Raw genomic sequence first — 22,077 nt, forward strand, 5'->3', positions numbered from 1 at the left:
TACTTTTTTAACGCATGGTTAGAAACATGGAAGCTATTTCAGGCAGAGCAGGTGTTTTCCATTCATTGTAGAATTGTGTCTTCTAGAATTTGATAAGTGCTTTGTAGCTATCTGCCATATTTCCAGCTTGAGTGAGCCTCCAGGCTCATAAAGGAAACCATATCAATGGTTAAATAAAAGAAAGTGATGTCAGTTGTGAAAGTTAAAGTTGAAAAAAAAATTTTTTTTTTGTTCTTGTAGGCATAGGTGGAGGTGCAGGCTGTGATCTTCATCATTTCCCTTCCATCCCTGAAGAAATTCTGATTCTATCATTTAAAATTCATTACTTTATTATGTTGAAATCTACATTGTGAGGGCTTGATAACATCAGGGTAGACTCTGTTTCCATCTGAGTTTTACAACCTACAGGGAGTCTAATCTATCAGAGCTTCCTTCCCAAGCCGGGGAAAGAGACAAGGAAGAAAGAAAAGATACCTGAAGTTTGCATGTCAACCCTACTCAGAGGTCTTTTTTCTTTTCCCATCCCATCCCATCCCCCTTTTTTTTCATTTTATTGAAAAATAAAAAAAACACAAAGAGTTTAGTGATAATGGCTTCCCCTGCTGTCCATCATAGTCCTGTCCGCAAAGGACTGTACTATTACATTATTTGTACATTAAATGGAATTCATTGTTAAAACCAGGTTTTTCTTGTTTTACACTTTAGATCTTCCATAAACAGGACAGATAATGAACATAAAAGAACCCAGCTTACCTAGGAAGATAAGGCAAAATTGCCCAGGTGTTTGAATTGTGCTGGCCAGTTTTATCTGGTAGCGATAAATCCTCTCCAGTTCTGGCAGTCAGTACTGGGGGTGGGGGGGATGAGGAAGAATTAAAACACACTAATAGGTACCCCCCTTTAATGTCTACAGTATCTATTTTACACATAGGACCACATAGTATTTATTAGACAAAAGTCTCCAAGGTTTGAAGCACAATTATAATAGTTTCTGCTTAGGTAAAAATAATAAATAAAATTAAAATAAACAGTAGGAGATGATCTGTTGCAAAGAATCTAATCTTCAATTATTATATTTTGCTTTTGTACAGAAGCATTTACATTCCCTAGTCATCTGATGCCAAACAGGTGCCATATCAGCAGCCAAGTCTCAGCAATGGGAAGGAAATGAGTTATTTTTTGCTTTTGATGTTGCCTTTGGATGTTCCAATTCAAGTCAAGATGAATTCTTCAAACCTCCATATTTGATAGGGACTCTGGCCATTTATCTCTAAAACTGGTGCTCACCAGCCTCATTCCACAAAAGAAAGTTCAGATTTTAACTCTCTTGTGAGAAATGTAATATATAAAAGCTTCACACATTAATTTTTTAATTCAGTCTGTCTTGGTTGAATCACTCATATTTCCCTTGTTTTTCTTCTCTATCCTGGAGATCACAAGTTAATTGGGTGACCTGCTGAGCCATTTTTTTTTAAGTTTATTTATTTTGAGAGAAAGAGAGGAAGAGAGAGCTGGTGCACATGTGTGCAGAGGAAGGACAGAGACAGAGACAGAGAGAATCCCAAGGAGGCTCAACGCTTAGCGTAGATTCTGACATGGGGCTCAATCTCACTGCTGCTGACTGGGAGATCATGACCTGGGCCGATATTAAGAGTCAGATGCTTAACCAACTGAACCACCCAGGTGCCCCATGCTGAGCCAGGTTTTAAGCAACTTCACTCAAACCAGAAAGACCAATGAACATAGTGCCTGGTTTAGTAGAAGATCCGAGACTTGGACTCAGACTAGAGTTGCAAACAACAGTTTTGTTATTTAAAAGCTTTTTGAGCCAAGACAAGCCACCGGGCAAACTGAGTCAGGCTCCCTGTAAACAATGAGAACAAATCCACCCTCATCAAGTTGTTGTATGGCTCAAAGAAGATGATGTCTACAGGAGAACACTTGGCAAACTGTAATGCACTGTAGTAAGAACGTTAATACATACGTAAACCATACTCATCACAGTCCCTTCCTTTTCCACAGACAACAGTTACTACGATAAAAAATAAGTTACTAGGATGGGCCAGAAACCAGTCTCTCCCTCAAGGGACCTCAACCTTTTCCTCTCTCTCCTAATGAAAACAGAAATACATCCCTGTCTCTTTGGATGAAAGCTAAAAGCTCTCCAATGAGCAATAAATAAATGATTGCCAGGAAATATATACACTAGCCTCACTAGCCTCACTAAAGCTAACCCATGAAAGCACACAAGCACAGCCAGCTGATGGAATAAAATGTTCTCAATCTATGCTTTTAGAGGGGATCATTTTGCAAGGGCAAAAATCTTGGTTTTATGAACAAAGCTTAGTCTACTAATTAAGTGATCTCAACCTATTAACAATTTGTTCCTTTAGGTTGGTATAAGTCACATGTTTTCCCATTCTTTGAAGATTCTAGTACCTTTCTCAGCGTGTAGCTGCCTTGTCCATAGGGAAGAGAGGCTAAGCTAAAATCCTCTACCTCCTGATTAGCACCAGAAGCTTCCAAGAATTTGCTGAGCTCTAGATTTCCATAGTCTGTATTTAACTAGAATAGGAGCTGCGCAATCAGTCTGACTGGGTCAAACTCTACAACTTATTTCTTGTTTGATATTGTGCACACAAATTACCTAAACTTTTGGTGATTCAGTTTCCTAATCTATAAAATGGAAATGATGGCAGTAACTATTTCATGGAGTTGCTGAGAAGGTTAAATGAAATTATAAAGTACTTAATGAAGTGTCTGGATCATGGTAAACCCTCAGTTAATACTAGTTTTTCACATTATTATTATTATTATTATTATTATTATTATTATTATTATTGAAATGAGAGGTTTTTAAGCTTTTTAGATAGAAAATTATACTATAATATTCCTTATTCCTTATTAAACTTTAAACAGGTATTTTTAGATTCACTATTGAAAATTCCTATCTGTGGTAACAAGCCTCATGTCCTCTGGAAACATTTTAATGTCTGATTCTTATTTTGAAAGCCACAAAACCCACCAGAAGAGTTGAAGTAACTTCAGAGTGTGAACATCCTCATTCTTTCTCTAAACCCCCAACTCTTATCATAGTGTTGTGTGCTTTACTCAATACTTACTGACTGTGATAGTTTTTATACCAAAAGGTCGTTGTCAATGTCTGGAACATAGAACAAGAAAAATGGTGTAGATCTTGGCAATGACTCTGTTATAGTATCGGCATCATTAGATACCAAATCATTTACCTAGGTCCTCTTGCATGCGAGGCACTGTTTGATGCTGAAGACACATAAAACCTTGTCTCTGCCCATGAACTGCTAATACTCTAGTGGAGGCACAAACACAAATAGAAGTGCTTATTAGATAATTAGGAAGTGTTGTATCTGAGGAACAAATAAAATGCAGAGGGAGAAAGCAATTCTGCCTTTTGGACGAAGTCAGGGAAAGCTGAAGAAGAGGCAACATTTGAGATGGGTCTTTGAAGATGAGCGGGAGTTGGGCTGGTGGCGGTCTGGAAAGGGGGAGGGCCATTCAGGCAGAAGGAACAGCATGTGCAAAGGTACAGATCTTTGAAAGGATGGCTCCTGGGAGTTATATGAAACTAGTGGTTGGTTTAGTATGTCAAGAATAAAGTATGATAGAGATTGTGCTATTAATTACACTTACTTAAAAATTATGGACATAACTCTCCCATAGTGATATAGAGATAATACAAAATATGAATCACTCATATTTTGTGAAGTAGAGCTAAATATGAAAGATACTATTGTAGAGAAACATGCTTCTAGCATAGTAAGACAGGTGGAGAAATTTAGGAAGGCATCAATGTGAGCCTTCCCTAAAGGTTTTACTCGGTAAGGAAGATCTGTGTAAGTGCCTTTAGCTGCTGGGACTCTGGGGGAGGCATCATGGGACTAGCAGTGGTCCAGAAGAAAGATCTGTTCGGCTACCAGCTTGGTGGTGACCTGGGAAAGTTGTTTAACCCTGCAGGCTTTATTTTCCTCATCTGTGAAGTAAAGGCTTTGGACGAGATGATTTTAAAAGACTCAAAATTTAAGGATATATCATCTTGGCAATGACTACCTCAGGACTGGAGTATGTTTTAATGGCTTGCCTGCTCCCCACTGAAAAATGCCCCATGACTAATCGATGACAGTAGGTCAGGTGGTTAGGCACAAGTGACTAGCCCTAGAAGGACAGAAATTCTATTAAATCTCCACTTAGATTCTCTAGCTTCATTGTTCCTTCTCTTCGGTGCTAGGTCCTTGGGTGTTCTGAGACCCTTCCCAGAATGTTTCTCCTATTCTGAAAGTCTGGCTGCTTGCGGCTCTGCCAATTATATGCCTCTATTTGGTTTTCATCAGGGTGAACAGAAAGCACTAAAATATTTCTATCCAAGTTGGTTTGGCTCTCGTTTCTCATCCTGTTAAAGAATGGTCACTATTTAGATCACACTCCATGAGGCTGCTGTCCTTGCTATCATAATTGTGATTTGGCAGATTGATACAGTATTAAATTCCAGTTGAGCAGATGGTGCCAGGATTTAAACTTATGCTTATCAGATACAGATGGTCCAAACAGTGAACTTATCTGTTGGTTATTTTTATTTGGAGTAGGTTAAATATAAATTACTTTGCATCTTTTTTCTTTGGTGACTTTTATTTTTTTAGTGATTACAAATTACTTCTCTTATTCTTTATCCTTTTGAGGGCAAGATCTTTGATTTTAACTAATACATATTTCCTTCCATGTTGACCCAGATTATCTCCCCTAAACCTCTTCTATTTGTTTTCCAGTTTCTCTGGAACAAGAGAAAAAAAAAACCAACAAAAAACAGTCCACACTGTTAATTAGTCTGGAAGAAAACACTTTATGGTTATCAAGAGTTCCTAATCATACACCCCCACTCTGCTCCACCCCCAGGAAAAATTGTCAGTAGCACAGCACAACAGAACTTAGCACCCAGGTCTAGAAGGGCCCATGCTCACTTCAGAGATGACAAAGTAAAATAGAGCATCAGAGAAACTGAGAGATTTATCCAAGGTCACATTGAAGTGTTTTTAAGAGTCAAGGCCAGAACTGTGTCTTCAAATTCCTGTTTGGTACTCTTTTCAGACACCACACAGCCTCCTGGAACCAGTCCGGTTGCTTAGCATCAGATACTGTTACTAGCGACTGGCATATTTCCCACATGGGGAAATTGATGCCATCACTATGGAGGACAAACTCTCTGCCAACTTTCTGAAAAACCGCAAGTTCTGCAAACGTTTCATGGTTCTGATTCTGAAGGTGGGACTTGTGCAACCAAATAGCTATGGATTGAAAGAAGGAGATGTTGCAATGAAGAAGGGAGGAGCAATAATGCTGATGTAGAATGTAGGAAACAAGAGCTAGGACTTGGATGCTCTGGCTGAAAAAGACTCAGGGAGGCAAATATGTCACATAAATTTCGATTGCCTTCTTGAAGATTTTCAGGAGCTGACTTTTCAATCTCTTAGGAATTTATTTCAGTATTTCATCACCCTGAGAGTCAATAAGCTTCCATCACTTTCATTTAGGAGCATTAATCCCCTTTAGTTTGGTAACTTCAAGTCAAAAGTTGTTGCTTCTCTCATTTTCTTCGGAAGAAGTGAGAGTTGCCTAAGAAGGTGACAAAGTCAGGATTGAAACTTGTTTAGATAAACGGCTTTTAATGGAGAGTGTGATAGTAACCGGACTTCATTTCATGCTTCTCTAATGATCATTTAGTCTTATTGACTCTTCTCAGGGATAGGCTTTTCTCCTTCCCAAGAGTGCAGTGTGTTAGTCTCCTAACAGCCATTCTCTCTGTTGAGAAGAATTGGGTTATAAGACACTAAGATCTGGAAAAGCGAGGATATAACTTGCATTCATCCAAAACAAGTAATTTGAGCTCTTTTGGCACACCCTTAAGGACCATTTATTGAGTTGTCCCCATTCATCTATTCTACAAGTGTTTTACTGAGTGTCTTCTTGGTGCTGGGTATTAGGAATACCTAGGACAAGACAGATGCTTGCCTGCAAGGAGCTTGTAGTCCAGGGGAGGATTCAGACAATTAAGTTGATGATTGTAATCCATAACAAGCACAAAACTGTGATAGAAGCAGGAATGTGAGGTGGAGAAAACACACAGTGCAGGGAAGCCCATGGGAGATGCTCACTAAATGCTTATTGAATGAGACGAGAGATCTAAAATTGCAACTTACTAATTGTACGATTTTTGGCAAGCCTGTGCCTCAGTTGTCTTATCTGAAAACTGGGGTTAATAATAGCTTCTAGATAGCTTCTCAGAGTTTTTATGAGAATCAATTAAAACAATACACTTAAAAGCACTTAAGAAACCGTAATGCTATATAAGGGAATTATTAAAAGAAATGATCTTTCTCTTCCTGATGTTGTCTGTGGTCATGGTATCTCAATGTGGAAGTTATTCAGAATTTTTGGGTAAATTTCCTGGGAGAATGGATTTCAGCCAAATAAATGTGTCTGTGGAAGTCCCTGAGAGACTTTATTTGAAAGTGCCTTCTTTACAAGACAAAAACACATGACATAAACCCTAGAGACAGTAGTGAAGAATCTAATTCAGTTTGCATTTCAGAATCTTCTTTCAGAAGATTCTGAAAGATTTTATTTCATTTTTAAAGGGCTTTTAAGAAAATGTTTACCTCTTCAACACCTGTTTTGACAGGCCTCTAAATTCCCAGTGATTAAATCCATGATGGTACCAGATTCCCCTACAAACATTCAAAAATACCATAATCATAAACTACCTTCTCTTTTTGAATGCCTACTGTGTGCTCAACATTGATGCCAAGGAAAATCTCAGAAGAAACAAGGTGGTCTTTACCATCAAGGATCATATAGCTGATTGATGGACCATGACCACCCACACAAAATGATAATGAAGGAAAACTACACAAACATACGTCACATACAGAATGGGTTGGAGAACTTATCATGGGTTTATGAAGGCATTGAGGTTCCATTGGCGCCTGGAGAATGGACAAGATTTGGATAAGGCTGAATGGAATGGGTGAATTATTAATTTTTAGTGTCAGTTTCTGTGCTAATATTAATGGCTTCCATTTATCAAATGCTTTCTATATGCCAGACATGTGCTAAGAGCTTTATGTGTATGACTCCATTTTATCTTCATAACAGACCTATGAAGTTGATACTATTCACATCTCTATTTTATGTATGAGAAAATTTAGTTTCAGAGGATTATGTGTCATTAGAGACCGAACTAATAAGTGATAAAGTCGGGCCTTAAACTAAGCTAAATCTTGTCTTAAAGTCCATGTTATTAACCAACGTATTATGCCACCTTCTGACTCTGTGTGCATTGGAAAGGTTTCAACTGAATGACTCACATCCACTGAAGAATTAGTCAGCATTTTTAAAATTTCCTGAATATCTCTTTAAATTAGATTCTTCCTCCTTTCCTTTCTGCCTCCATTCCTTCTATCTTTCCTTCCTTCTTTCCTCCTTCTTTCTTTTCTCCCTCCTTCACGTCTTCTCTCCTTCTCTTCTTTCCTTCTCTTCTTCTCATAATATATGGTGGCTTTTTTTGTTTTTTTTTTTCAGTTAATTTTTAAATTTTGAGATAATTTAAATCTAAAAGAATAGTTTTAAAAAATACAATGTCTCAGTCCCTTCACTTGGCCTTTCTTTATGTTAATATTTTATGTAATCATAGAACATGTGCCAAAATTAAGACATTAACTAACCTTAGTATAACACAGCACAATTAGCTGATATACAGGACTTATTAGCATTTCACCAGTTTCCTCTAATGTCTTTTTTTTTTTTTTTTTATTCTAACATCCAGTCCAGGTTGCGACACTGCCTTTGGTCGTGTCTCTGTAGTCTCCTCCAGTCTGTGACAGCACCTCTGTCTGTCCTTGTCTTTCAGAACCTTGACACTTTTAAAGAGTACAGGCCAGTTATTTTGTCTAGTGTGTCTCAGTTTGTGTTTATCTGATGTTTTCTTATGATTAGATTGAGGTTATGCGTTATTGGAAAGGATACCAGAGAGGTGATGGGTCCTTCTCAGCGCCTCATGTCAAGGGGTACTTGATGACAGTATATGGTTTTAAAACGTCCTTTGATGTCGCTAGATTGTTTAGGCTAGTGAGGAGATAGAAAAGGAAACGTAGCTCTGAAAAACAGAATTGGGTGGGGGTACAAGCATTGCAAGTGGGAAGTGATGAGCTCTGCTCCTATACCTTATCCTCCACACTGTGAAGTTAATACAGGGTACAAGAGGACAAATTCTTCTGTCAAGTCACACAGGGTGCCTGAGGTCCTCTTAACTCTGAAATTCACTCTGAAGGGGCTAAGCTTTTGTCTGGACGTGATTTTCTGCTTTGATAGCCTGGGGATAGTGATAGTGGAAGGAAGGGCACTAAATGAGTAAAAAGCATTCCAAATAATGCAGTTCCTCTCTGACCTCACTCATGTTCTCACAACACTTCAGGGGCATTAAAGGATGGGATTGAAAACCTGACATACAACTTTCATTATGGCTGAGGTGGAAAGATGATATTAAAGGCACTCATGTCTGGGAATAACAGGATATTTCAGTGGAAGCACTCTTTTCATGAGAGCCTTTGAATTTTACACATGAAGTAGATTGGAAATTGCAATCAGGTCAATTAAAGGCACACTACTTTTTACACAAATCCTTTCCTTAATCACTGGCTTTGGTGGATGTTTTAATTTTATTCAAGGAGGCAAATAGGCTTGTGTGTGAATAAAAATGAAAAGATTGTTATTATAAAGACTTTATCACTAGTGCTCCCCTGTTGAATACAGTGATTTTCTGGTTACCTGATCCAAAATGAATCAAAAGTCAGTGGCATAAGAGAGCACAATACAATAATTCAGGGCACAAAGTTTTGCCTATGAAGCATAAATATTTGAACATTTGCATTACCATTTCTGAATGAGTGGATTAAGTAGCTATGAAATATTAACTCATGTTCTTTCGGGTATGATTGAAATATTACATTCAGTATTTACCCCCCACGAAAAGCCCCCACAAATCCCTGTGTTCTATGAAACGTGAAAAGAATCTCATTTCACTGTCTTGCTTCATTTAACTGGTGCCAATTCTATGATACGACATGGCAACCATGTTGCAGTTGAGAATTTAAGATTTTCATTGTGTTTTGGGAGGAAGAGTACACAGCTGTATCCCATCACACCTACTTTCTCTAAAGGTTGTTGGTAAATTGAAATTGATAAATTCAGAAGAAGAGCTGGTAATCTAAAGAGGTTTTTTTTTTTTAAAGGGAACACATTTTTTAAATGTTTTATGTTTTATAAGCTTGCTGTTGTAAATATGAAAAAATGTTAAAGCAAGATGCATTACTTGGAATTCTGAGACCAGAAACTTCTTACCTATTTAGGGACCATGCACCAACATTCTACTTTACTGATGGGGTCATGTTAGTCTTGTTTGGAAAATAATACAGTTCTTAGCAGGTGACTTTTTGTAGAAAATGATAAGCCTTTCAACAAAATACAATATCATCATTATCATTATTATTATTGAATAAATAATACAAACTATTGTCACATATATTAATTCTACATGTATATTAAATCTCACCAGACATTATAATAATTTTGTATAGCCCATATTTATTCATGGACCAATATTGATACATTATTATTAACTGAAGTTCATAATTTATTCAGATTCCTTTACTTTTTACTTAATATCCTTATTCTGTTCTAGGATTCCAGATTACATTTAGCTATCTCCTTTCTTTAGGCTCCTGTTGGCTGATGTTTTTCTAATGATTAGGTCAGAACTGTGGGCTTTTGTCATGTCATATCAATAGTACACACTATCAACATGACTTATCATTCTGATCTTGACCTTGATCGTTTAGCTGATGTTGTGGTTGTCAGGTTTCTCCATCATAAAGTTGCACCTTCCCTCCCCACCCTTTCCACGCTGTATTCTTTGAAAAGAAGTCACTACTGGGGCACTCTGGTGGGTCAGTTGCTCAAGTATCTGACTTTGGTTGGGTCATGATCTCACAGTTTGTGGGTTCAAGCCCTGCATTGGGCTCTCTGCTGTCAGCACAGGACCCATTTAAAATCCTCTACCCCCCTCTCTCCCTGCCCCTTCCCTGCTCATTGTATCTCTTTCTCTCTCTCTCTCAGAAATAAACATGTAAGGAAATTAAACAAACAAACAAACAAATAAGAAAAGAAGTCTCTATACATGGTTCACACTATGTTCCTCCTCAAAGTGAGAATATCTACAGAAATTATTTGGAATTCTTCTGCATCAGAGATTTGTCTCTTCTTTCTCATTTATTTCTTTATTCAGTCATTTATTAATGTTGTGGACATTTATTTTATATTTTATACAAAGTTATAATTCAACTTTGCATTATACTTTATTTACTTTTTGCTCAAGTTCTTCCAGCTTTGACTCTTGGCAACTCTTTCATTTGTCATCTCTGTTCCTTTGACATACCACCAGCTTTATGGGTTTTTTATTTGTGTGTGTGTGTGTGTGTGTGTGTGTGTGTGTGCGCGCGTGCGCGCACGCATGCACGCGCGTGTGTGTCTTTAAGCACTTCATTATTTTCTGGTACTACAAGTTACTCTGGGCTTATTTTGAATATTTCTTACTCCAATCTCAGGAATTATTCAACCATTTCTATGAGGATGACTGGTTTCTTGTATTGGATAATGGTATTAAAAAGCAAGAAGTGGGTGTTCAGTGTACTTCTTGCTACTCAGGTGACTTTGCTTCTAGTCTCTTGCATCTGACAGAGCAAGAACACACATTATCATATGTGTATACTAACTATGTATGTATATATACCTAAAAATATTATACAGGATATGTGTAAGTATGATACAGATAGCATAACCATCTGTAATTATATTAAGCTAATTAGGAGTTCATTTTGATGACTCCAGCTCTAATCCATTATTACATGGATCATTCTAGGTTCCTCCCCTTGCTTATCTGTAAACTCCCTCTCCAACAGAGAGAAACCTGTTCCTGCTATCTGCCATCCACTTACTTAACTGTTCAATTCCAGTATGCATGTGTAGCAAATTCAAAATTGTTAACCTGTACTCTGTGGGACATAACTTTACCAACTAGAGAAAGGTACATATGTACAGTTACTTTGCTTTGGGTCTTAACAGACTCCATCCATTTCTAGAGTTACTTAGGTCAGCACCTTCACCAACCAACTATTATTTGGATCCCATATGAGTTTGTTAATGTTGTCTGTTTTTGTTTTTTCTTCTCTTTGTGATCCCTTTGTCTTATTCCTTCTTGGGCTTGTTTTTTTTTTTTTTTTTTTTATTGAGTTCCAGACACTGTATTTGAAATATCAGGGTAAAGTGAGCTCTAAGATGGTATTCCTCTAGACAGGATTTATTTTTGCTTCCAACAGGAGGCTAGAGCCAACAGAAGAAGTCCTGGATAACGTTAACTCAAACTCAAGGATTGAGATAATTTGAATCAGCCCTTTTATCATTGTGAAGGTTGATGTATTTATGGTATATAGTCTTTTAAGGTACCCAAGGCAAAGCATGGAGAGTTTCCACGACTCCTGATCCTTCGCGGACTTAGGACTTCATTTTTTGTCTAACTCAACAGTGTAAATCTGTACTCGTCTTCTTAGTCCACTCTTTTGGGATTGACTGGTGTCCAATGAAGTCTGTGTAAGAGGTGGTTGAGTTAAATGATGTATAAGACCCTTGAGTGTGGGGCACTGGGTTGTGCTTAAATAAATTGGTTCCTACCAATTTCTATTTTAGTTGTCAGATTAAGAGTATACACAAAAAACATTGAGAGCCAGTGGCATTGTACAGGCCAGTCAAGACTAGCAGAATCTATGTTAAGTTGGTTGCTTGTACAATAGAAGGAATAAGCACAAAACAGATACATAAAGGAGAAACTGGTGAGAGTTTCTGTCTAAGGTGTGGAATTGAACTAACAGGCTTCTTTTCTACTTTTCTACTTCCCTATCCGATATACTCTCTGGCCATATATATATATATATATATATATATATATATATATATATATATACACATATATATACATATATATATATACACACACACACACACACACATATATATATATATATATATATATATATATATATATATATATATATATATAAAATGACCCAATCTATCTCAACTTTAACAAAATGACTTTAATAAATTAAGTCTGTGTTTTGTTTGAAGTTGAATAAATACATCTATTTTTAGATATCTTTCCCAATGAGTCTTCAGAAGTGGACCCAATTTCCAGCTTCTCACCTTCCTTTTTTCTCACCTCTGCCAGGAGTCTTGTGGCATGATTAGAATTCTAACTTTTTGTCTTATCAACTATGTAGCATTTTGAGCCTTATATTCTTTATTGGTAAATCAAATAGATTGTAGTATTTAATGTGAAACTCCTTAAAATCTGAAAATTGTGTGTGAATTATGCATTATTAACATCGTTTTGGCCTGTCATCTAATTGTGAACTATGGAGGTAGTAAGATTAGAAAACTTTGGATATGGGAAGACAATAATGATTATTCTTTTAAAAAAGCTGATTGAGACCCTCAAAAACCTGAATTATAATTTTTTATTCATTTTAACATTTATTTATCCATTTACTTATTTAATAAGTAATTACTGAGTAATGGGCCTGGCACTGTGCTGGATGCTGGGGATTGCAGAGCAAATATGCACACAATCTTTGTCCTTGAGGAGCTTACAGTCTACTGTGGGAGATACAAATTAATCAGAGAATCAAACTAATAAATGTGAAGTCATGCTGAGATGGATACCTTGAAGGAAGGACTTTAAGAGTATATATGAAGGGATGGAGGGTGTGACCTGGTCAGGGAGATTTGGGAAAATGTCCTTAAGCAAGTGCTGGTTACTGTGAGACTTACTGTCTAGGGGTTGGCCAGATGCAGGGAGGATATAAGAATATTCCAGGTCAGGGAACTACCGTCTGTGAAAGTCCTAAGGGGAGAAGAAGACTGACCTGCTCAAAAACAGTAAAGAAATACAGAATGTCTGGAAGACAGGGGCAACGAGGAAGTGGGACATCAGGTAGGGTTGTGAACCATGCAGGGTTCAGATCCTGCGGGGCTTTGTGGCCATGCTGAGTATCCTGTTCTTCATCGCAAGGACAATGGGGGAAGCCACTGAAGTCTGCAGGGGAATGAAATTATGAGGCTGCTGTATCTCAGACATCAGGTGACATTTGGGCAGAGAGATGGTCTTCAGCTGTTTGAGTCCTCCATTATCTACCATTATGTTCACAGAGAAGAGTAATTTAATGTGAATTCTTCAATATACAGCAGGATCTGGAAGTTTATGCCCAAGAGTGCATTACTGAAAAGACACTGACTGTATGTAATTCTAGGTGGCATTAAAAAATCATCAGAATATTCCATTTGCTCAATGAATAAATGGTAGCTATTTTGCAGAAGTCATTAAAAGAAAAACAAGCCAAATTTGGCATTGAGTTACATCCACTAAACATTCATTTAAAGAGCAAAATATTGAGAACATTCAAACAATCAAATTCTTACTTCAAAATGTTTAAAATATAATGGAATAAAATGGATAGTATGGAACTTTGATGGTGTATGATTTTTTAATTAAAGTTTTAAATATTTGGTTTGTGTTAACTTAGGAGGAATTGTATGTAGGCTATTGTCTATGCTATCTCCGTATCCTGTGAAATAAAACAAATGAAATCACTAAATGATAATTGTACATTGACCAGGTACCATCATAGTGCCCTACTGCATACTGATTTTCTTTTTGTTTTCCTAATTACTACTCCTTTTCTCTCACTTTGATTTCTGTATTATTTTCCCAACCTCATATCACTTTGTTTATTGAGCCTCCTCTGGCCATGGGGAAGATATATTAGGAACAGCATGAACTCTGGAGTTAGTTATATATACCTGGCTCTCAGCAACACCAGATGTCAACAATGTGATCTTGAGCAAATCATTGAACTTTCTACAGTTCAGTTTTCTTTTACACTAAATTTGAAATAATGCTGACTATCTTACTGGGATACTATGATAATTAAATTAGGTAATTATGTAAAATGCTTATCATAGTTTCTGTGAGTTTCCAAAGGTGACTGCAACAATATCTCCCAGCTTCTCTGATATCAGGAGGTGAGGTTTATGTCCTCTCTGTGGCTTGTGATTGCTTTGGCTGCAGAATATGGTGGAAATGATATTTTGTGACTTCCAAGGCCAGGTCACGAAAGGCACTGCACCGTCTGCCTTGTATGCTGGGATACCGCCTCTTGGAGCACTGAGTTACCATGGAAAAAGCCTGATCACGCTTAGAAGTCCAGGCACATGGTTAGACCACAAGTAGGTGCATGGTCAAAAGCTCCAGTTGAGGTTCCAGCCAATAGCCAGCATTGGCTGCCAGTTGTATGAATAAAGGCACCTTCACTTGATTTCAGTTGCCAGCAATCAAGTCTTCTTAGCTGAGGCTCCAGCCATCATGAAGCACACAAAACCTTTCCCACTATGCCATCTGAATTAACTTACAGAATCTATGAATATGATAAATGGTAGTTTTAAGCTACTTGTGGAATAGTTAGTAATAGTAACTGCAACAGTCTTCAATAAATTCTAGCATTATCATCATTGTGGTTAATGTTATTACCTCCTTCAGAGGGTTATTTATATATAGTACATTACAAACCAATGAAAACAAACCAATCTTACTGATCATAAAGTCTGGAAGATGCTGTAGAACACGCCTATTTCTTTACCAAGTCAGTGTTGTGGTAAATGGGCATCCAACAGTGCCTTCTCTCTCAGGCCTTCCTAACACTTCTCTAATTTTCCTGACATCTTTTTTGCCCACTGCGCCTCCCCCAGTCCACCCAGGGTTCCAGCTTTGGTCTGGAGAATGGTGCCTGGGCGATTTCCATGCTCAGTGACACTGACCTGTGGAGGAGGCTTGTGAATTTCAGGTTCTTCATTTGATTAATAAATATTTATTGAGCTCCTGTTATGTGGTATTGGGAACACAGCAATGAATAAACAGACCAACAATCTTGCTCTTACAGACCTTATATTCTAGTTTGGAGTAGTATATTCTAGTTTGGCCCAGAAAAATAACTGAAATCTATGGTATGGTAGATGTGGGTAAGTACTATGGAAAAGCATAAAGCCAAGAAGGGAAAAAGGGAGTGTTGGGGACAGTGGTGCCATTTTAGAGAGTGGGATTGAGGATGGCCTTATTGAGAAGATGGAATTTCAGTAAAATCCTGAAACAGGCAAATGAGAAAGCCTCATGGATATCTATAGAATGCATTTTATACAGAAGGCCCAGGAAGAGCCAAGACCTGAGGTAGAGGAGGCATAAGTGTTCAAGGAGCAGCAAGAAGGCCAGTGTGGCTGAAGCTGAGTCAACAGGAACTTGGCATGAAAGGCCGACAGAGAAGCAAGTAGGCTACATGGGGTCAAGTCTTACATGACATTGTGAGGACCTTGATTTTGACTCTGAGATGAGAGAGCAAATGGAAGGTTTTGGACAGAGAAATAATATCATCAGACTCTTTCTGACAGCTGTGTTGAAAATAGCCTGCAGAAAGACAAGGTCGAAAGCAGGGAGACCAGCTAGGAGGCCATTGCAGTCATCTGGGCAGAGCCAAGTGTGACTTGGACCATGGTACTTCCAATGAAGAAGGTGAGGAATAGCCTCTGGCTTTGCTGATGGATTAGATGAGTCAAAGATGCATTCATGGTTTTTGTTCCAAAGATGGAAGCATTTAATGACCATTTCTGAAAGAGGGAAGAAATGGAGAGAAATCCTACTGGAAAGAAATCTCAATTATAGCATGTTGAGACTGAGATGTTGATCAACCTCCACAGTGGAAGAATCTTTTTAAAGCCAAATATTGGCTGCCTCTCTGAACAAAAACACTCAGTGTTACAATGTTAACAGACTCTACCTCTTTACTTGATCTTATCAAAGATCTCGACCATGCAAATCATTTTAAGTCATTGTCCTGCTTAAAACTATCTAATGGCTTCTCAGTGAATTTAGGATAAAATCTAATTCTTTGCCACACTCTCCAAGGCCCTTCCTACACGTATTACCTGTCCAACTTGTCTGGTAAACCCTCTTCTTCATTCATTATACTACTACTGCAGGGGCCTTGATTCTGTCGCTTAAACATGCCAAGATAATTCAGTCTTAGGGATTTGCAGTTGTTATTCTCTCTTTCTGGAATATTGCTCTCACTTTTTCTTTTTCTTCTGTACCAAAGACTCTTTGTGATCATTCGGATTGCAGACTATGTGTCTCCTCCTCAAAAATTCTTTTGTAATCATCTCCATAGTGCTTCTCATCCTCAGAAATTATTCATTTATATATTTGCACATTCTTTGATTGCCTGCTCCCTTGAAGGTATCTTATCTGATGAGTTTGCCACTGTATTCCCAGCACCTGATAAAATGTCTGGCACATATTAGGCACTCAGTAAATGTCAGTTAAGTGAATAGAGGTAGGAAGAAAAGGAGGTAGAGAGAAAAACTCTATTCTTGCTTATAATCAAATAGAAAATATGTATCACATATGGTCTTTATGTTAGCTATAATTTTTGCCTCCCTCCATTGATTAATGCATTTTATGTTGTAGACCCTATATATTGCAAAGTATTTCATGTGGGTTTTTGTATTAACAATACCAAGTCAATAGTCAGGCCATCTCCAATTTACATATGAAAATGAGGCTCAAGGGACCAGCTTGCTCTGCTTTTAAGGGACAGTCTGACCTGACCTTGAATCCAGGTCTCTTGACTTTGAGTCCTGTATTCTTTCCATACACCTTGCTAGTTCTCGAGAATACTGGGGGCACTGATATTGTCACAAGAAGCAGCGTGTAACCAAATGGGTCAGATAAAATTAGAAGTGGTCTCAAATTTTGCTGACTCGAGTCTTTGCCCATTTTAGAACCAAAATCAGATTTATTAATATCTTCTGGCCCTGGAATTTTTAAATAACTTTCTTTAATTTACATACCTATTTCTCAGACTGCTGGGAATCTAACTGGGAATACAAAAACTGCCCAGGAAACGTGCTCCTTTCAAAATTTTTACCTGATTTTACAGTCTCTGCAGGCTTTGTAATCTCTGAGAAGCCTGAATTAACGGCTTCACAAACCATATGTTCACAAACTACAACTTTGTACAGCATTCAGAGCAAGGTGAGGGGTTGTGAATTGCTTCAACCTGGGGATATTTCTGGCAGGGCCTTATGAAGAGGATCCACTGCATACTGGCGCTTTCTGCAGTATTCTGCTCCATGTCAGGGGACCTAGGGGCAAAAATAATGCCCAGTGAACATATGTGATGCTTCAAGGAGCACAGGAGGCATATTTTTCCCAGGGATTCAATAGCCCAGGAGTCACAAAGTTGCCACTTTTATTTGGAATTCTTTGCCTTTACTTAATTCACTTCCTTACTTTCCCTCCACTTATCACTTATTGCGCTCAGAATTCCGTGTGTGTGTGTGTGTGTGTGTGCATGTGTGTGCGTGTATTTGGGGGCAGGGGAGGGGTTGGAGATGCAAAATCTAGCCTTTGTTCCAAGAGGCATGCAGTTTAGTAGGGAGATATAAAACTTACTCTCAAACAACTATAATGCAAATTAGAATTTGGAATAGATGCAGCCTAGATTGCTTGGTTACAAGCTTGCTCATTAGAGTCAGACAGTCTTGGAGTTCTGCTGTTTATTAGTTGGGTTGATTTGGATAAGATGCTTTAACTTCCCTAAGGCCTGGCTTCCTCTTCTATAACATCAAGGTAGCAATTCTGACATGTAGTATTACATATAAGTGAATTCGTTATATGTTTGTGTAAAATGGATTAAACGCAGTTCTTGACAAATAGTAATTGATCAATCATTGTTAGCCTTTATAATTATTATATATCTGTATATGTTTTAAAATGGTTACAATTCTCCCTCTGCCCTTAATAAGTGACTGCACTTTAACTCAAGGAAATACCATCAGTAAAGTAATGGAATAAGAAAGTTCAGGATGTCTGGGGAAATGGCCAGTCCTAATCTGGCCAGAGTCTGACTCTGTGTGGAGAAGTCTTAAAATACAAGAGATAAATCTTGAAGGGTCAATTAGGTAAGGCTTGAAGAGTTTTGAGTGACAAACTAAAAAAATCTATATTTAAACCAATGTATGTGGTCAGGTAGTAAAGGATGCTGTTGAAAAGGGAGTTCTGGAGCCCAACCACCTGGAAGGCTTTACACCCAGGCTCCACCGATGACTACTGCAGGACATTGGGCAAATTAGATAATCTCTCTCTTCCTTAGTTTCTTGACTTGTATAATATCACCAACATCATGGGCTTATGGTGAGCATTATGAAATAGGACGTATTTATTACATCGCTGAGAGCCTGGGAAAACACTAAATAAAAGGTTATTATTGTTATTATTTGCATATAACTGAGTAATTGATTTTCAAGTAGCAGAAGCAAAAGACAACACTTTCAGCATTGTTTTACAGATAGACTGGGCACGGTGATCCATTTTGAGTGAGACAGCCATAAAATGTGACATTGTAAACATCTTCTCCAATCCCTAAACATTTGGTTTTTCTCCAAGTTTCCTGACCATTATTAATTCAGTCAACTTCTAACTGGAGGTAACTTTAAGAATTTCTATGCCAGGTGGCATGTGCAGATACGATTTACATGTACAGGCATGCCACTGACAGCTTGTGGTTTGTGATATATCAATATAGTGCATGAGTAAATCTATTCCTAAAAGTAGAAGGTATGTAACTTTTTGTACATTGAATAATTTAAGCAAAAAAGAGGTCTTTCTTTAGAAAAATGTGGTCATTCATTTATTTTTAAAATGTATGAGAGACCACCACCCCATTTATCATCTTTTTAAATCCAAGCATTCACTTGTTTGGGTGAACAAAAGTCTGCATAAACAATATCTACCAAAAAGCACTATGGGGAGGGCTACCAAAAGATAAATCCAAGTGAATCTTGATTTTTTTTCTTTACTGCCTTTTCAGAAAATCTATAAATATTTCAACCTGTCATTATTAATTTTCAGTGTGTCCGTTTTCTCTAGGTACAAACTTTGGACAGGTGGTCTTAATGCTTTTTTTGAAAACTCAAAGTAGGTGGATACTAAATTGGAATGTCACGTCCCTAGAAAAAGTCAAAGAGCCAAAGTATTCCCCTTTGATTAATATAGGCTAGGGTGACAATGACACCTATAGCCTCACTGGTGAGATTTTCTCAGCTTTCTCAGTGTAGTTCAACCAGATAACAAAGAATCAATCCACTGAATTCTTTGGATTTCAGGGCAATAAGGAGGCTCATGTCAAAAAACCTTACTGGAAGATTTTGCTGGAAAAGACATGCAACTACATGATACTACATTAGGCAAGTTTCGGAACAGAGGATGAGAATCAGAGAAGTTTCATCCATCTCTATCCCTAACTCAGGTGTTACAGCATGGCTGTCACGGCCTAAGCAGCTTCTTTTTCTCACCTTGTGTTGTCTTGGTTTTCTTCTACCCCCACCCACCTCCACCTTTTCCTTCCTCACTATGAGGCAATGTCTCTAATATTAGGAATTAATTTTGCCAATAACCAATAGGAACCCAACAGGTCATTTCTGTGAACTACTGTTTCAAGCCAGACCTACCATTTCTGGTTCTCTTAATGAAAAGGGTAAAGTGTTATAATTTAGATGTATCCTTTGGCAAGGGATCACCAGCTACAGGCCAGATATTGTAAGCTTGAAGATCCATGGTCATCTTGCCGTGTGCCACACCAAACTCCTTTTCATTGTCATCTTTATCCCTAAGCCAGCATGTTTTCTCCTCCTATCCCACTACTTACAGGTACATCCAGATCTACCAGTGTCACATATTTATATAATGTATAATTATATATTACAGATATCCTATGTATCACTCCTCTTCTAGCCACATAATATTGGGATTTGGGTATCACTACACGTTTTTTTATGGTAATCCTCAAACACCTGTGAAAATAGTGAGAGTAGTGTAATGAACCCCGTATCAGGGACTATGATACTTCATGTGTTCTTGTATCTTTGTGAGGTCTAGAATTATGACTAGCACAAAGCAGGTGCTTTATACAAGTTTGGTCATCAAGCTGATTGCCTACTTATTAAATGTAGTTCCTTCTTAAAAAATAGGGAACAACTTTATATAATTTCATTCCTTGGGCCCCCCCCCCCCCCCCCCCCCGTTCAAAAGTGCAAACCTGTGACTATACAAAATAACAGAATTAGGGGCACCTGGGTGGTTCAGCCGGTTAAGTGTCCTACTCTTGATTTCAGCTCAGGTCATGATATCATGGTCATGAGATAGAGCCCTGCATCCGGCTCTGTGCTGGGTGTAGGGCCTGCTTAAGATTCTCTCTCCCTTTCCGTATGCCCCTCCCCTTCTCCCCTCAAAAAAAAATAGAATCAGCTTTTTTTCCATTTTTTTATTTTTTTAAAAAAAGACCATTTGGGCAGCTCTCTATAGTTTTTAATTTTTTAAATTTTATTAATTTTTAAAAAATGTTTATTTATTTTTGAGAGAGAGAGACAGAGACAAGGTGTGAGCTGGGAAGGGCCAGAGAGAGAGGGAGATGCAGAATTCGAAGCAGGATCCAGGCTCTGAGCTGTCAGCACAAAGCCCAATGCAGGGCTCAGACTCACTAACTGTGAGATCATGACCTTAACTGAAGTCAGATGCTTAACCAACTGAGCCAACTGGATACCCCTTTCTGTAGTTTTTAAAAGATGTTATGCTTGTTGACAGGAGAGGGATTTATAACAGGCTTTTTCTTTTACTGAAAAAAGTGTCTTTTATTACAAATTGAGATAGCAGCTATTTGAAAGTACTTGACCCAGAGAGATTAAATGCCTCTCGAAGGGAAAATAATACGTACACCAAGACCAAATCCAATGCTAATGAAACCTGGAAGTTTGTTTTATATTTGGAACTTTACAAAAGAGTTTTTTTAAATATAAAAGTCCTGGGTTTTCTTTTTTTTTCCAGGAATTAAAAAAAAGGATTGTTGTCTGCTATGTCTCTACTAAATCTCCATCACATTAATTCCCATGTGGGACTTGAGGAAGAAGTAGGAAGCTGATTATAGGCATCTCTAGGGTCACAACACATTGTCTACTGACCAGTGTATCTAAGCCTGTGTAGGTCTCTGGAGAAAACCAATCTGGTTGGCGAAAGCATATTCCACCATATTATCTGGAAAACACTTCCCTGGAGATTGAGACTAAGCTGGCAACCCAACCAGAACACCTTCTTCTTTCTATTTGAGGGTATTAACTCTCACCCCAACTAATTTCTGATAATTGAGAGAAGAGGCCAAATTGCCTCTGACTTTGGAAAAAATGTAGTTCCTGGGGCTCAAAGTGATTTTAATTCTATAATCACTTGATTTTGCTTCAGACAATTGGTGGGCATATAAAACTACAAACATTCGGCAAAGAGGAAATCTTAATCCATAGGATTTTGAGCAAATGAAAACCTTAGAGAATGGCTCACTCTTGTACAGATGATAAAATGGGGATTTGGAGAAATTAAATGACTTGGTAAGGTCATCCAGATATTTACTGGCAGAATTGGATCTCTAAAAGTAGGTTGCTGGATCATATATAATTATCCTGCGAGATATTAATACTGTAAATGCCAGGCTCATATTGCATCCATTTTTTGTTCCCACAAATTTTACTGGGATGCTTTTAAGCCTCCATTGGATAAAATATGACTGTGACCATTATGTTGCTATTACCTGGGTTTGAACCCGGGGCATTTAAGATCTAGATTCCTCCTTTTTAAAACTCCAACTCTATTCTTCACTGATCAGAAATCACCTGTGGGAAGAGGTAACAGCATCATTTGAAAAAAAAAAGTACAATGATCGCTCTTTGCAGGAATACAAACATCACATTCTACATTCTATTCCTATCGTTTGCAGTGTAAAACCAAAG

General features: G+C 37.8%; 1 protein-coding gene and 1 long non-coding RNA gene across 6 annotated transcripts in view; one reads left to right on the forward strand and one right to left on the reverse strand.

Annotated features, from left to right (window-relative positions):
• Positions 1-22,077, forward strand: part of KCTD16 (potassium channel tetramerization domain containing 16) — a 251,565-nt gene that overhangs the window by 24,443 nt on the left and 205,045 nt on the right. The window lies entirely within an intron of this gene.
• LOC109501171 overlaps positions 1-22,077 on the reverse strand; it is a 52,848-nt gene that overhangs the window by 17,145 nt on the left and 13,626 nt on the right. For all 5 annotated transcript variants that reach the window (XR_006599941.1, XR_006599942.1, XR_006599940.1 and 2 more), the window contains exons 3-5: positions 21,879-21,960; positions 17,301-17,385; positions 754-847 (exon numbers count right to left, since the gene is read on the reverse strand). This is a non-coding gene — a long non-coding RNA (uncharacterized LOC109501171). The remainder of the gene's footprint in view (positions 1-753; positions 848-17,300; positions 17,386-21,878; positions 21,961-22,077) is intronic.

Source organism: Felis catus, chromosome A1 (genome assembly GCF_018350175.1).
Source record: "Felis catus isolate Fca126 chromosome A1, F.catus_Fca126_mat1.0, whole genome shotgun sequence".
NCBI lineage: Eukaryota > Metazoa > Chordata > Mammalia > Carnivora > Felidae > Felis > Felis catus.